The sequence below is a fragment of the Momordica charantia genome, assembly GCF_013281855.1.
Source record: "Momordica charantia cultivar OHB3-1 chromosome 1 unlocalized genomic scaffold, Mcharantia_2.0 BLBB01000001.1, whole genome shotgun sequence".
Taxonomy (NCBI): domain Eukaryota; kingdom Viridiplantae; phylum Streptophyta; class Magnoliopsida; order Cucurbitales; family Cucurbitaceae; genus Momordica; species Momordica charantia.
In genome coordinates, this window is record NW_028275157.1 from 3,411,502 (window position 1) to 3,421,972 (window position 10,471).

A 10,471-nucleotide genomic window follows, 5' to 3' on the forward strand; every position below is an offset into this window, starting at 1 on the left:
CTCGCTTCACCTGCAGCAACATAATCAAAATTTAGTTTCCGCGTAGCCCAATATGCTCTATGTTCTAATTCTAATGGAAGATGACATGCTTTACCAAAAACAATGCGATATGGGGACATGCCTAATGGAGTTTTATAAGCAGTTCTATACGCCCACAAAGCATCATCAAGTTTAATAGCCCAGTCCTTCCTATTTACATTCACAGACTTCTCTAAAATTGATTTTATTGCCCTATTTGATACCTCTGCTAGTCCATTAGTTTGTGGGTGATATGCAGTAGCAATCTTATGGTGAATGTTATACTTTTTAAGCAAATTACTTACTGCTCTATTCAAAAAGTGCGTACCCTCATCACTAATCAAGCATCTAGGTGTACCATATCTAGTAAAAATAAACTTTTGTAAGAAGAGAGAAACTACCTTGGCATCGTTAGTAGGGGTGGCCAAAGCCTCAACCCATTTCGAGACATAATCAACAGCCAAGAGAATGTAATTCTTACCGAATGAAGGTGGGAACGGACCCATGAAGTCAATGCCCCAAACATCGAAAAGTTCAACTTCCAATATTGGGTTTAAGGGCATCTCATGCTTCCTTGTCAAGTTACCTGATCTTTGACAGCGGTCACATCCTTGAGTGAATATATGAGCATCTCGAAATAGATACGGCCAAAAGAAACCACTTTGGAGGACCTTTGCTGCAGTCTTACGTCCAGCAAAATGCCCACCATATGGTGATTTGTGGCATGCCTCTAGAATCTCCTTCTGTTCATGCCCAGTGTCACAACCATACTAGTAGAGAGTAGGTTGTGACGCCCACAAAGTGGACAAGTGGTGGCGACATGCATATGTCGCCCGTCGTGCCATGTTGAGGGCCGAGAGAGAAGTGCCGTGATGCGACCAAGGAGGATGGTGCATCACCTATCACACCCCATAGATGTACTCAAGAATGCCTAGAGAAGGCATATGCAGAATGCAAGGCGAAGGCGATGTCAGTGGTGTCGTTGACAAGCTCAGCGGGGGCCAGTTGGGGCCCCGGGCCATGACCCTAGAAGTCGGGGTTCCGTCGAGAGTTTGGACGAGCGGCTTTAGAGTTAGATGCATATAAGTGAGATATGCAAGCACGCTAAGTTTCGTGTCAATCCGAGTTCAGACGTGCGCTCTACGTTGGCGAGTGACTCCTCGCCACTTTGCACGTACACGCCTGCCAGACCAAGAATGCCTTAGAATGTACCTTAGGGGGAGGCATGATGTTGGCTCTCCACCACCCCTGGGCCATGTCAGGGCCTAAGTGAGCCACCCCATGCCACATGCGTATGTCATAGCGAGGGTGAGCGTCTACAAGACAAGTGTCTTGGGCGACTTCCGTCAAGGATAGAAAACTCGGGGACAGTGTCGGGCGACACGGGTGTGCCGGCATTGCGCCTCGGTCCATGTGTCGGAGGTTGCACCACAGGGGTCTCTATGCGGTACGGTATACTCGAACGACACGGCACGAGCGCAAGAGTCGTCGTGCCACGATAGTGTCCGGATGGCTGGATGTTCGGAAGGTCCCGATCATTAAGACAAGCACATGAGTCGGTTCTCGATATGCGTGCCCAAGTGAGCAGCGAAGCCCGATGACATCCCGATGTTCGGGGTGACATCCTAAAGTACCGGTGGGCACCCGGTAAGTGAGAAAAAGCTAGTCTTGGCCGGTAAGCGGCAAGACTCATCCCGGTTGCCAAGTTTAGTCCTTCCTTGTCCGGAAGTCGGCAGGAATCATCCCGGCAGTATCGGGTAAGGCCGTTTAGCCCGTTATTGACTAGTTTCTCGGCAGGAATGGTCTTAGAGGCGTCCGATGGGCCCGATAAGCTAGTTCTGACATAGTTAAGCGGCAGGAATCTCCCGATTGTACCCGGTTGGCGTTTTAAGCTCGTTCTGGTCCTGTTATGGGTTAGAATTCATCCCGGTAAGGTCCTGGGTCATCGTAGGAGCGGGACGGTCGAGTGACCGAGTACCAAGATGGTTGAAAACAAGTTGCGACGTCGCGTTCAGAAGACCTTGGCCTAGAGTAGAGGCAAGGTAGAGCCGTGGGGCTTGGCCTAGCGTAGAGGCAAGCTAGCTAGAGTCGCGTTAGAGTTTAAATGCACGTACGAGCGACGTGCATTGCCGAGTCACGTGAGAATTCCGCTGCAAGTGAAGCTCGGTCGAGGAAGAAAGAACCTCGCCTAAGGTTCGACGAAGCCACAAAGGGGCGCGAAAAGTTGATTGGAGCTAGAGTTCCTCGTAAGGCTGGCCATGGTCGAGCTTAGACCATGGCGCCGCACGGTTGAAAAATGTACGACCGTGACACCCAGCAACACACCTACGAAGAATATTATCAGGTCCTAGTTTAAACAGGAAAGGTTCATCCCATCTATAAAACCTGACATCATGAAAGAACTTCTTTATTTGGTGCTTACACAAATCATTAGGAATTATTTTGCTCACCAGATAGTTCGCATAGTCAGCGTACCAAGGGACTTCAGAAATAGCTAAAAGATACTCATCCACAAAATGCTCATTAATCTCACAACTATCATGCTGCAAAGAAGACTCTAGCCTAGATAGATGATCCGCTACTTGGTTTTCTGTTCCTTTTCTATCTTTTATCTCTAAGTCAAACTCTTGTAACAACAAGATCCATCTAATCAACCTAGGCTTAGCTTCTTTTTTATCAAACAAATATTTAAGTGCAGAATGACCGGTAAACACTATCACTTTTGTCCCAATCAAATATGAACGAAACTTATCAAATGCGAAAACAACAACCAAAAGTTCTTTCTCAGTCACTGTATAGTTCAACTGACTACTATTCAAAGTTTTACTTGCATAATAAACATGATGAAGAATTTTACCTTTCCGTTGACCCAACATCACACCTACAGCAAAATCACTTGCATCACACATTAGTTCAAACGGCAAGTTCCAATTTGGTTCAATTATGATAGGTGCTGAGCTAAGTGCTTTCTTAAGTGTCTCAAAAGCTTTCAAACAATGTTCATCAAAAACAAAGGGTCGATCCACTTCCAACAACTGACACAAGGACTTAGAAATTTTCGCAAAATCTTTTATAAAACGATGGTAGAAACCCGCGTGTCCTAAGAAACTTCTAACACCTTTTACAGTTGTAGGAGGGGGTAGTTTAGCAATCACATATATTTTAGCCCTATCGACCTCAATTCCTTTTTCTGAAATTCTTTGACCTAAGACTATACCTTCACGTACCATAAAATGACACTTCTCCCAATTAAGCACAAGGTTAGTCTCTTCACACCTTTTTAAAACATTCTCTAAGTTCTCTAAACAAACATCAAACGACTCACCAAACACAGAAAAATCATCCATAAAAATCTCTACCGTGCTTTCTATCATGTCTGAAAAAATAGCGGTCATGCATCTTTGAAAGGTAGCGGGAGCATTACAAAGACCGAACAACATTCTTCGGAATGCAAATGTCCCATAGGGACACGTGAACATGGTCTTTTCTTGGTCCTCCGGAACTATAGTAATCTGGTTGTAACCCGAATACCCATCGAGGAAACAATAACATTCCTTCCCTGCAAGACGATCAAGCATTTGGTCAATAAAGGGTAATGGAAAATGGTCTTTTCGAGTTACCTTGTTTAACCGACGGTAGTCCATACACACTCTCCAACCAGTCACCGTTCTAGTTGGGATCAACTCGTTGTCGTCGTTTGTAATCACCGTCATACCACCCTTCTTGGGAACGCATTGAACCGGGCTAACCCAACTCCTATCTGAAATGGGGTAGATCACTCCAGCATCTGACCATTTTATGATTTCCTTTTTGACCACCTTTTTCATTTTCCGGTTAAGCCTCCTTTGGCACTCGATAGAATTGGTGGCTCCTTCCTCCAGGATGATTTTGTGCATGCAAAATGTAGGGCTAATTCCTCTTATGTCCGCTATGGTCCATCCAATAGCCCTCTTGTACTTTGATAAAACCTGCAAAAGCAAAGATTCATGTTCATTAGACAAATATGAAGAAATGATAACGGGCAAAGTATCGTTTAAACCCAAATAAGCATATTTTAAATGAGAAGGTAGGGATTTCTTTCCAATTCTGGAGGTTCAATGATGGAAGGTTGCAAGGCCTTCAAATCCGCTATTGTCGGCTGCAAAAACTCAAAATGCTCAAGTTGGGGCAAAATTGCGCCAGGCGCAATTTTTGATTCTTTTTCTGCGGCCTCCAGATTTGCTTCCAAGTCTTCCACCATCATTTGCTGGAGTTCCTCCATGATTGCTCCTATTGTAGAGCACTCCTCGACTTCATCCGGGAGATGCATCGCATCGAGGACATTGAAGGTTACCTGTTCATCATTGACCTTCATCGTGATCTCTCTTTTCCTAACATTGAAAACCGTATCTCCAGTTGCTAAGAATGGCCTCCCAAGAATGATCGGCACCTCAAGATCTGCTTCACAGTCCAAAATTATGAAATCGGCGGGAAAAATAAACTAATCAACTTTAACAAGCACATCTTCTATTTTTCCTTTCGGTTTCTTTATGGATCTATCAGCTAGTTGTAAAGTGACAGTAGTGGGACGAGCTTCTCCTATATTTAACTCTTTAAAGACAGAAAGAGGCATAAGATTAATGCTTGCTCCTACGTCACACAATGCTCTTCCTAGGTTCTTACCTCCTATTGAGCAGGGGGTGGTAAAACTTCCTGGGTCCTTACATTTAACAGGCAATGGATTCCCTAGAGCATCACTACTACACTTTGTCAAGGCTACCGTCTCATGCTCACCTAACTTCTTACGCCTAGATATGATGTCCTTTAAAAACTTAGTGTAGTTAGGCATTTGTTCTAAAGCATCTATGAGAGGTATATTGATATGCAACTGTTTTAGAATCTCAAAGAACTTCTTAAAATGACCATCCTGATTCTTTTTAACTAGCATTTGGGGGAAGGGTGGAGGAATCTTAATATTACCTACCTGTGGAGTAGTGCTGGGCACTACTTGCTTACCTTTATCCGCCTTCTTATCTTTTTCTTCTGAACTTACAGGTTCTGCTTTCTCTTCTTGTTGTGGATTGGAGGTGGATGCAGGAACAGGTGTAACTACATGAGTTCCTCCGTCTGGAAGTGAGGGTCCTTCATAACTTATTCCGCTTCTTGTGATAACCGCCTTACAATGCTCCTTTCCCTCACGATCTTGCTTCGGGTTTTCTGTATGTCCAGGCAATGTACCTTGGGGTCTAGATTTCTGGTCATTTGTAATCTGCCCCACTTGCATCTCCAAGCTTCTTATCGCAGCATCAGTTCTTGTCATGAACTTTTTCATCATGGCCTCCAAACTTGCGTTGTTACCACTTTGCTGAGTAGTATTTTGACCTCTTTGCTGATTTTATTGTTGAGGCTGTGACGCCGGTTGAGTTGGAAAACCAGGAGGAGTATAGTTTTGCTTGTATTGTTGAGCGGGTGCTTGTGCACTGCTACTAGCTACTCCTTGGTTACTCCAGGAAAAGTTTGGATGGTGCCTCCATCCAGGGTTGTAAGTGTTTGAATACGGGTTGAAATTCCGCTGGGAACCTTGACCTACATAAAAAATAGACGCTGGATTAGCTGGACAGTTCTCATACAAGTGGTTATCACCACAATAGACACAAGATATATCTGAAATTTGCAAAATAGGAGAGGGTTCAGGTATCGCCGAAGTGACGTTTTTGGTTTCCTTCTCCATTGTCAACTGCTTTAACATTTGGTTCATAGCCGCCATTTGGGCTTGCATTGAAGCTACTGTGTCTAACTCAAAGATTCTAGCTGATACTTGCTTCTTTGGTAATGACCTTCCTATCTCGCCTTCGTCATTAATGTCTGTCATCTTATTCAAGATATCAACGATCTCATTTACCGACTTCTCTAACAACGAGCCATTGGCTGCGGTGTTCAACATCATCCTTGATGAACGATCCAATCCTCTATAGAATTGTTCAATCTGCACACATGCGGGAAATCCATGGCTCGGGCATCTTCTAAGTAACTCTTTAAAACGCTCCCAAGCTTCTTGAACTGCTTCGTTCTCCTTCTGTCTAAAAGACACAATGTCCTCTCGGAGGTCTGCGTTCCTGGTCAAAGTGTGGTACTTTGCCAAAAATTTCTCTGTCAGTTCTGCCCATGTGTTGATAGAATTTGGTTCTAACGCGTTTAGCCAAGTCCTTGCACCATCTCTAAGAAAAAAAGGAAACATTTTTAATCTTAGTGCATCCTCAGAAACACCAGGAAGTTGAAATGCATTAGCTATTTCAATAAAGGATTTGAGATGGGAGTAAGGATCTTCATTAGTCAATCCTCCGAACTGGCCCATCGTCTGTAACATTTGGAACATGACTGGCTTGAGCTCGAACTGTGCGGCTTGGGGTAAAGGATTATTTATCCCTGAATTTAGGTTGTGGAACGCATGAGTGACATAATTCCGCATGGCTACATCTCGATTATCTGCTAGAAGGATCGGATTAGGAATTTCTCTTGCTCGGTTTGCTGCTCCTTCATCTGCCATATCTCCATTCACAGGTGGATTTCGTGGCGGTGGAGGATCTTGTGCATTTCTATTCATCTCGATGGTCTCTTCTTCTTCAACTTCTTTCTTTTTTTTACTTTCTTTCTCTTTTCTCAACCTCTGCTCACGCCTTCTCCTCTTAAGGGTTCTTTCAATCTCTGGATCAAAGGTCAACAAACCAGACCCTGTGCTCATACACAACTCCCTTAATGGTTAGATATAACAGTTAATTCCAAGGACAGAGGTATGCAACAATCACACAATGAAATAATTCACTTGAAAAGAATATGATTTGAAACTCAAGTCCCCGCCAACGGCGCCAAAAACTTGTTGGGATTTTCTTTACCTTTAAAAAAGATTAGAGACTCGTGCAAGCGCACACGATCACAAGTAATACTCGGAAGTAATCCAAGGTCGAATCCTCAAGGACTTGTTGCTTTTCAAAATCAAGTAATGCAGTGAAATAGTTCAAATATGCAATTGTGATTTAGGAAGAAAATAATGGTGAAATGTTGCTGTTTGGGGTTTTAACTATAAGGCAATTTAATGAAACCCAACCTCCTTGTCTCCTACCTTAGTTTTGATGCAAAACATGGAAAACACACTATGTTGGGAAAATGCACCAGGCGCAATTCCTGACTTTTCTTGGGATTTGAGTTCTACTTTTTCACTACCGCTTTTGGTTGCTGCAGAGACTAGGGTAACCTACAATGATATTCCTATGTGTGATTACAATCCTAGAGAATATCTACCAACTTATTTGCATTATGGGTCAGAGGGCCTATTCCTAGGATCATATTTTATGCGCTTATTCCTAAGTCACATCTCATATTGGTTTCCTATTATTTTACCTAACTCACCTTTCCCAAGGTCGGGCTTTGGTGTATAAATCAAGTACCCACTGGCCAAATGGAAAAAAGATGTAAAGAGAAGTTTTTAGAAACCAACCCAAAAAAGTACCAGGCGCAATCTGGCAAAAATCCCGAGCGTGTTGAAAATCAAATCTTTTGACTAAGGCATTCCACAAGGAGGTTGATAACTAATTTAGAACATAATTAAATGAAAGTAAATGCACGAAAACATAAAGGAAGTATTTTTCATTGAATTTAAATGAATAAACGAGCCGTACAAGGAGTTCTAGCTTAACCCTCTTCTCTCTCGAGCGTAAGGGGAGTTGAAACTCGCTAAAGAACTTTAAAATAACAGAATGAACAAAGAACGGAAGTAAGAAACTGAACTAAAAGCACTACGAAAGGTAAAAACGTGAAAAACAAAGAAATGAACAACTAGAACATGAACACAAACCCTAAAAACGTGTTCTACAACTAGAGAGCATCTAGAAGAAGATGAAATGAAGCTTGGAAGGGATGATTTGCTGAGGGATAGATGACCTCCTTTTATAGCACCATAGGTTGGTTGAAACTCCCCTCCATTTTAGGTGGAAAAGGGTTGAGATTCACCTAACCACCTCTCTTGGACTTGGACTCACGGTTTTGAACATGTGGGAAATGTCCTCCTTGCCCTTCATTAATCAAAACGTGCGTTTTGACAAATTGCCCTCCAAAAATGCGCCAGGCGCAATTCTACAAAAGACAGAATTCTGGTATTTTCTTCCAACTTTGACCGCATTTATCTCATATTTTTCCTAAAGTACCATAGTTTGACTTTTATGCATAAATAATCTATGTATGTTCTACTTTAAGAATATATGATCCTTTTTGGCAAATAATAATGGGAAATGGGTCAAAAACGTGGTCAAACAGGGCTACCGACAGATGTTTTTGCAGTAAAAAGTCAACCCTAACAGGGAGGCCTGACCTTGGAGACTTTTGCTATTCTTCACACCTTTGCTATGAAGGTTGTTCCCCTTAGAGAAACTTGTACTTTTATTTGGCGAAGAGGAAAAAGAAGAGGGTGCTGAGAGTAGTGGCGCAGTTTGTAGGAAGCAGAAGACTCCCAATAAAGCTTCCCGTTGCCGCAACAAATAGATAGTTAGTATGTCTAGTTCTAATAAAAACTGGAAATGTGAGTGGTTTTTCATTAGTGAGGATTGACTTTCCGCTAGGGAAGACACTTTTAATATCCCGACTGAATTCAGGGCTCCGGGTAGGTATTTAATGTGTTATCGCCTTGTTTCTTTTAGCCTGGCTGGTGTCTTTTTATTGCTAACTTGTCACTTTTTTTGTGGTTGTCTAGTTTCAGCTCGTATATGTGGTAAGCGTACTTATGCAGCCACACACTTAGAGAGAGGCATAACTGATGTGGGAAAAAATAAGAACTTACTCACGAAGGGTAGCATGCGTCATTACAGTCTATCAGATCTAACTCGTCCACTTTCATGGGTGCAGAGTCAATTTATTAACAAGCCTCCACTCCTCGTCTACTTTGGTGATTCCACTTCAGGTACATTCTTACATCGACTTTTATTTGCTTCTCGTTTTATGAATCGTTCTTATCGTTTATCTTCCCGGTTGTTAGATTCTTCTGAGTCCCCTGACGATCAGGTTGAAATGAATCTTTTCGATCAACTTCGTGCTAATAAGAGGTCTACCAGCTTAACGATGCCAATGAGAGAGCCGTCTACTCTGCCTCGACCTGCCGGTGTTGCTCCTACTGCCACTGTCCGTCCTCCTCCTCTTTCTGCTCGACCTTTGCTTTCTGGTTCTACATCCATGACTCGTGGGTCGTCTTTCCCTTTGATTCCTGAGTCTCCTCATCTTGAGGGATCTTCATCTCCTCTGTAAGGTCCTATCTTTGGTTTTTCAGGGCCTTACCAAGCTCTATTGTTGTCGGAGGAAACCGACAGAGTTGGGAGACATATTCAGGAAGGGATACAGGAGATGACTCTTCCTAGCTCATTCTTTGCTGATGACCCTGAACGGGACATTTGCTAGGCTCTGTATTAAATACGCAAAGTGAGTTTGCTTCCCATTTTCTTCTTCCTTTTTTCTTTTATTATTCTTTCTATCTTATTACCAACAACTTGTCTTTCAGTCTGGCATGCTGGTTAGATTGACGGTCTACCGTATGGGAGCTGAGCTTTCTTACTTGCAACAAAAGAAGGTCATGGCAGATACGTCTCTAAAGGAGTCTCGAGAGTTTACAAGCTAGCTTGGCCAGCAGAAGGCTGAGCTCGAGGCAATGATTAGCCAAATACAACCTGAACGTGACCGTGCGGTGGCAGAAAATGAGGCTATGAAGGCGGATCTAGTCCGGCATCAGGCAGAGTTAGATCAGGATAAGGCTGAGTTTATGAGATGTAAGGCCGAGCTCGAGGCCTTAAGCACTCATTCAACTACTGATTGGAAAGATCCTAGCAGGTTAGAGGTCGCAATGCGGGAGGTAGGTGCCTTTGAGGCTTTACAAAAAGAGGCTATGGAACTGGGGATATGATGGGTAACTAGTAAGGTAGATGAAAGGTATCCTTAAGTAAACCTTGGATTTCTCCCTTCGGCTTTGGAGGTGGAGTGGGCTCCACCAGGAGAGTCTTGCCATTCTGGTATAGTTTCTGAGGATGCCCCTGATATTGCGGTGGTCGAGGTTGGTGACATGGCGGTACCTGCCACAAGTGCTGCTAGTTCTTCAGAGGTCGCCCATTTGAGTGAGCTTGTTGTTCAGTTGGATCACCCTACGAGTACATAGGGTGAGACCCGAGATGATGCTCTAGAGAGAGAGATGGTGTAGGGGTAGTTTAGCAGGCTTTTCCTTGTCTATTTATTTGACTTTTGTATGTATTTTTATAGAGACATGTTTCTCGAAACCTTTGTTGGTTTAACTGAGTATTTTTATTTATTTACGATCATACATTTCGAGCTATGGATAATACTTATTAAGATGTTCTACATTCCATGGATGTTTCAACTGTTTTCCTTCAAGATTTTCCAAGTAATATGTACCAGGTCGCGCAATTTGGGTGATGCGATAAGG

At 43.1% G+C, this 10,471-nt stretch overlaps 1 non-coding gene and 1 pseudogene across 1 annotated transcript; one reads left to right on the forward strand and one right to left on the reverse strand.

The window, feature by feature from the left end:
• Positions 1-2,252: 2,252 nt before the first annotated feature.
• Positions 2,253-5,332, reverse strand: LOC148213097 (uncharacterized; annotated as a pseudogene).
• A 667-nt stretch (positions 5,333-5,999) lies between these two features.
• Positions 6,000-6,106, forward strand: LOC148213098 (small nucleolar RNA R71). The gene has a single exon (XR_015793004.1). It is a non-coding gene; the product is annotated as a small nucleolar RNA R71 (small nucleolar RNA).
• The last annotated feature ends 4,365 nt before the right edge of the window (positions 6,107-10,471 follow it).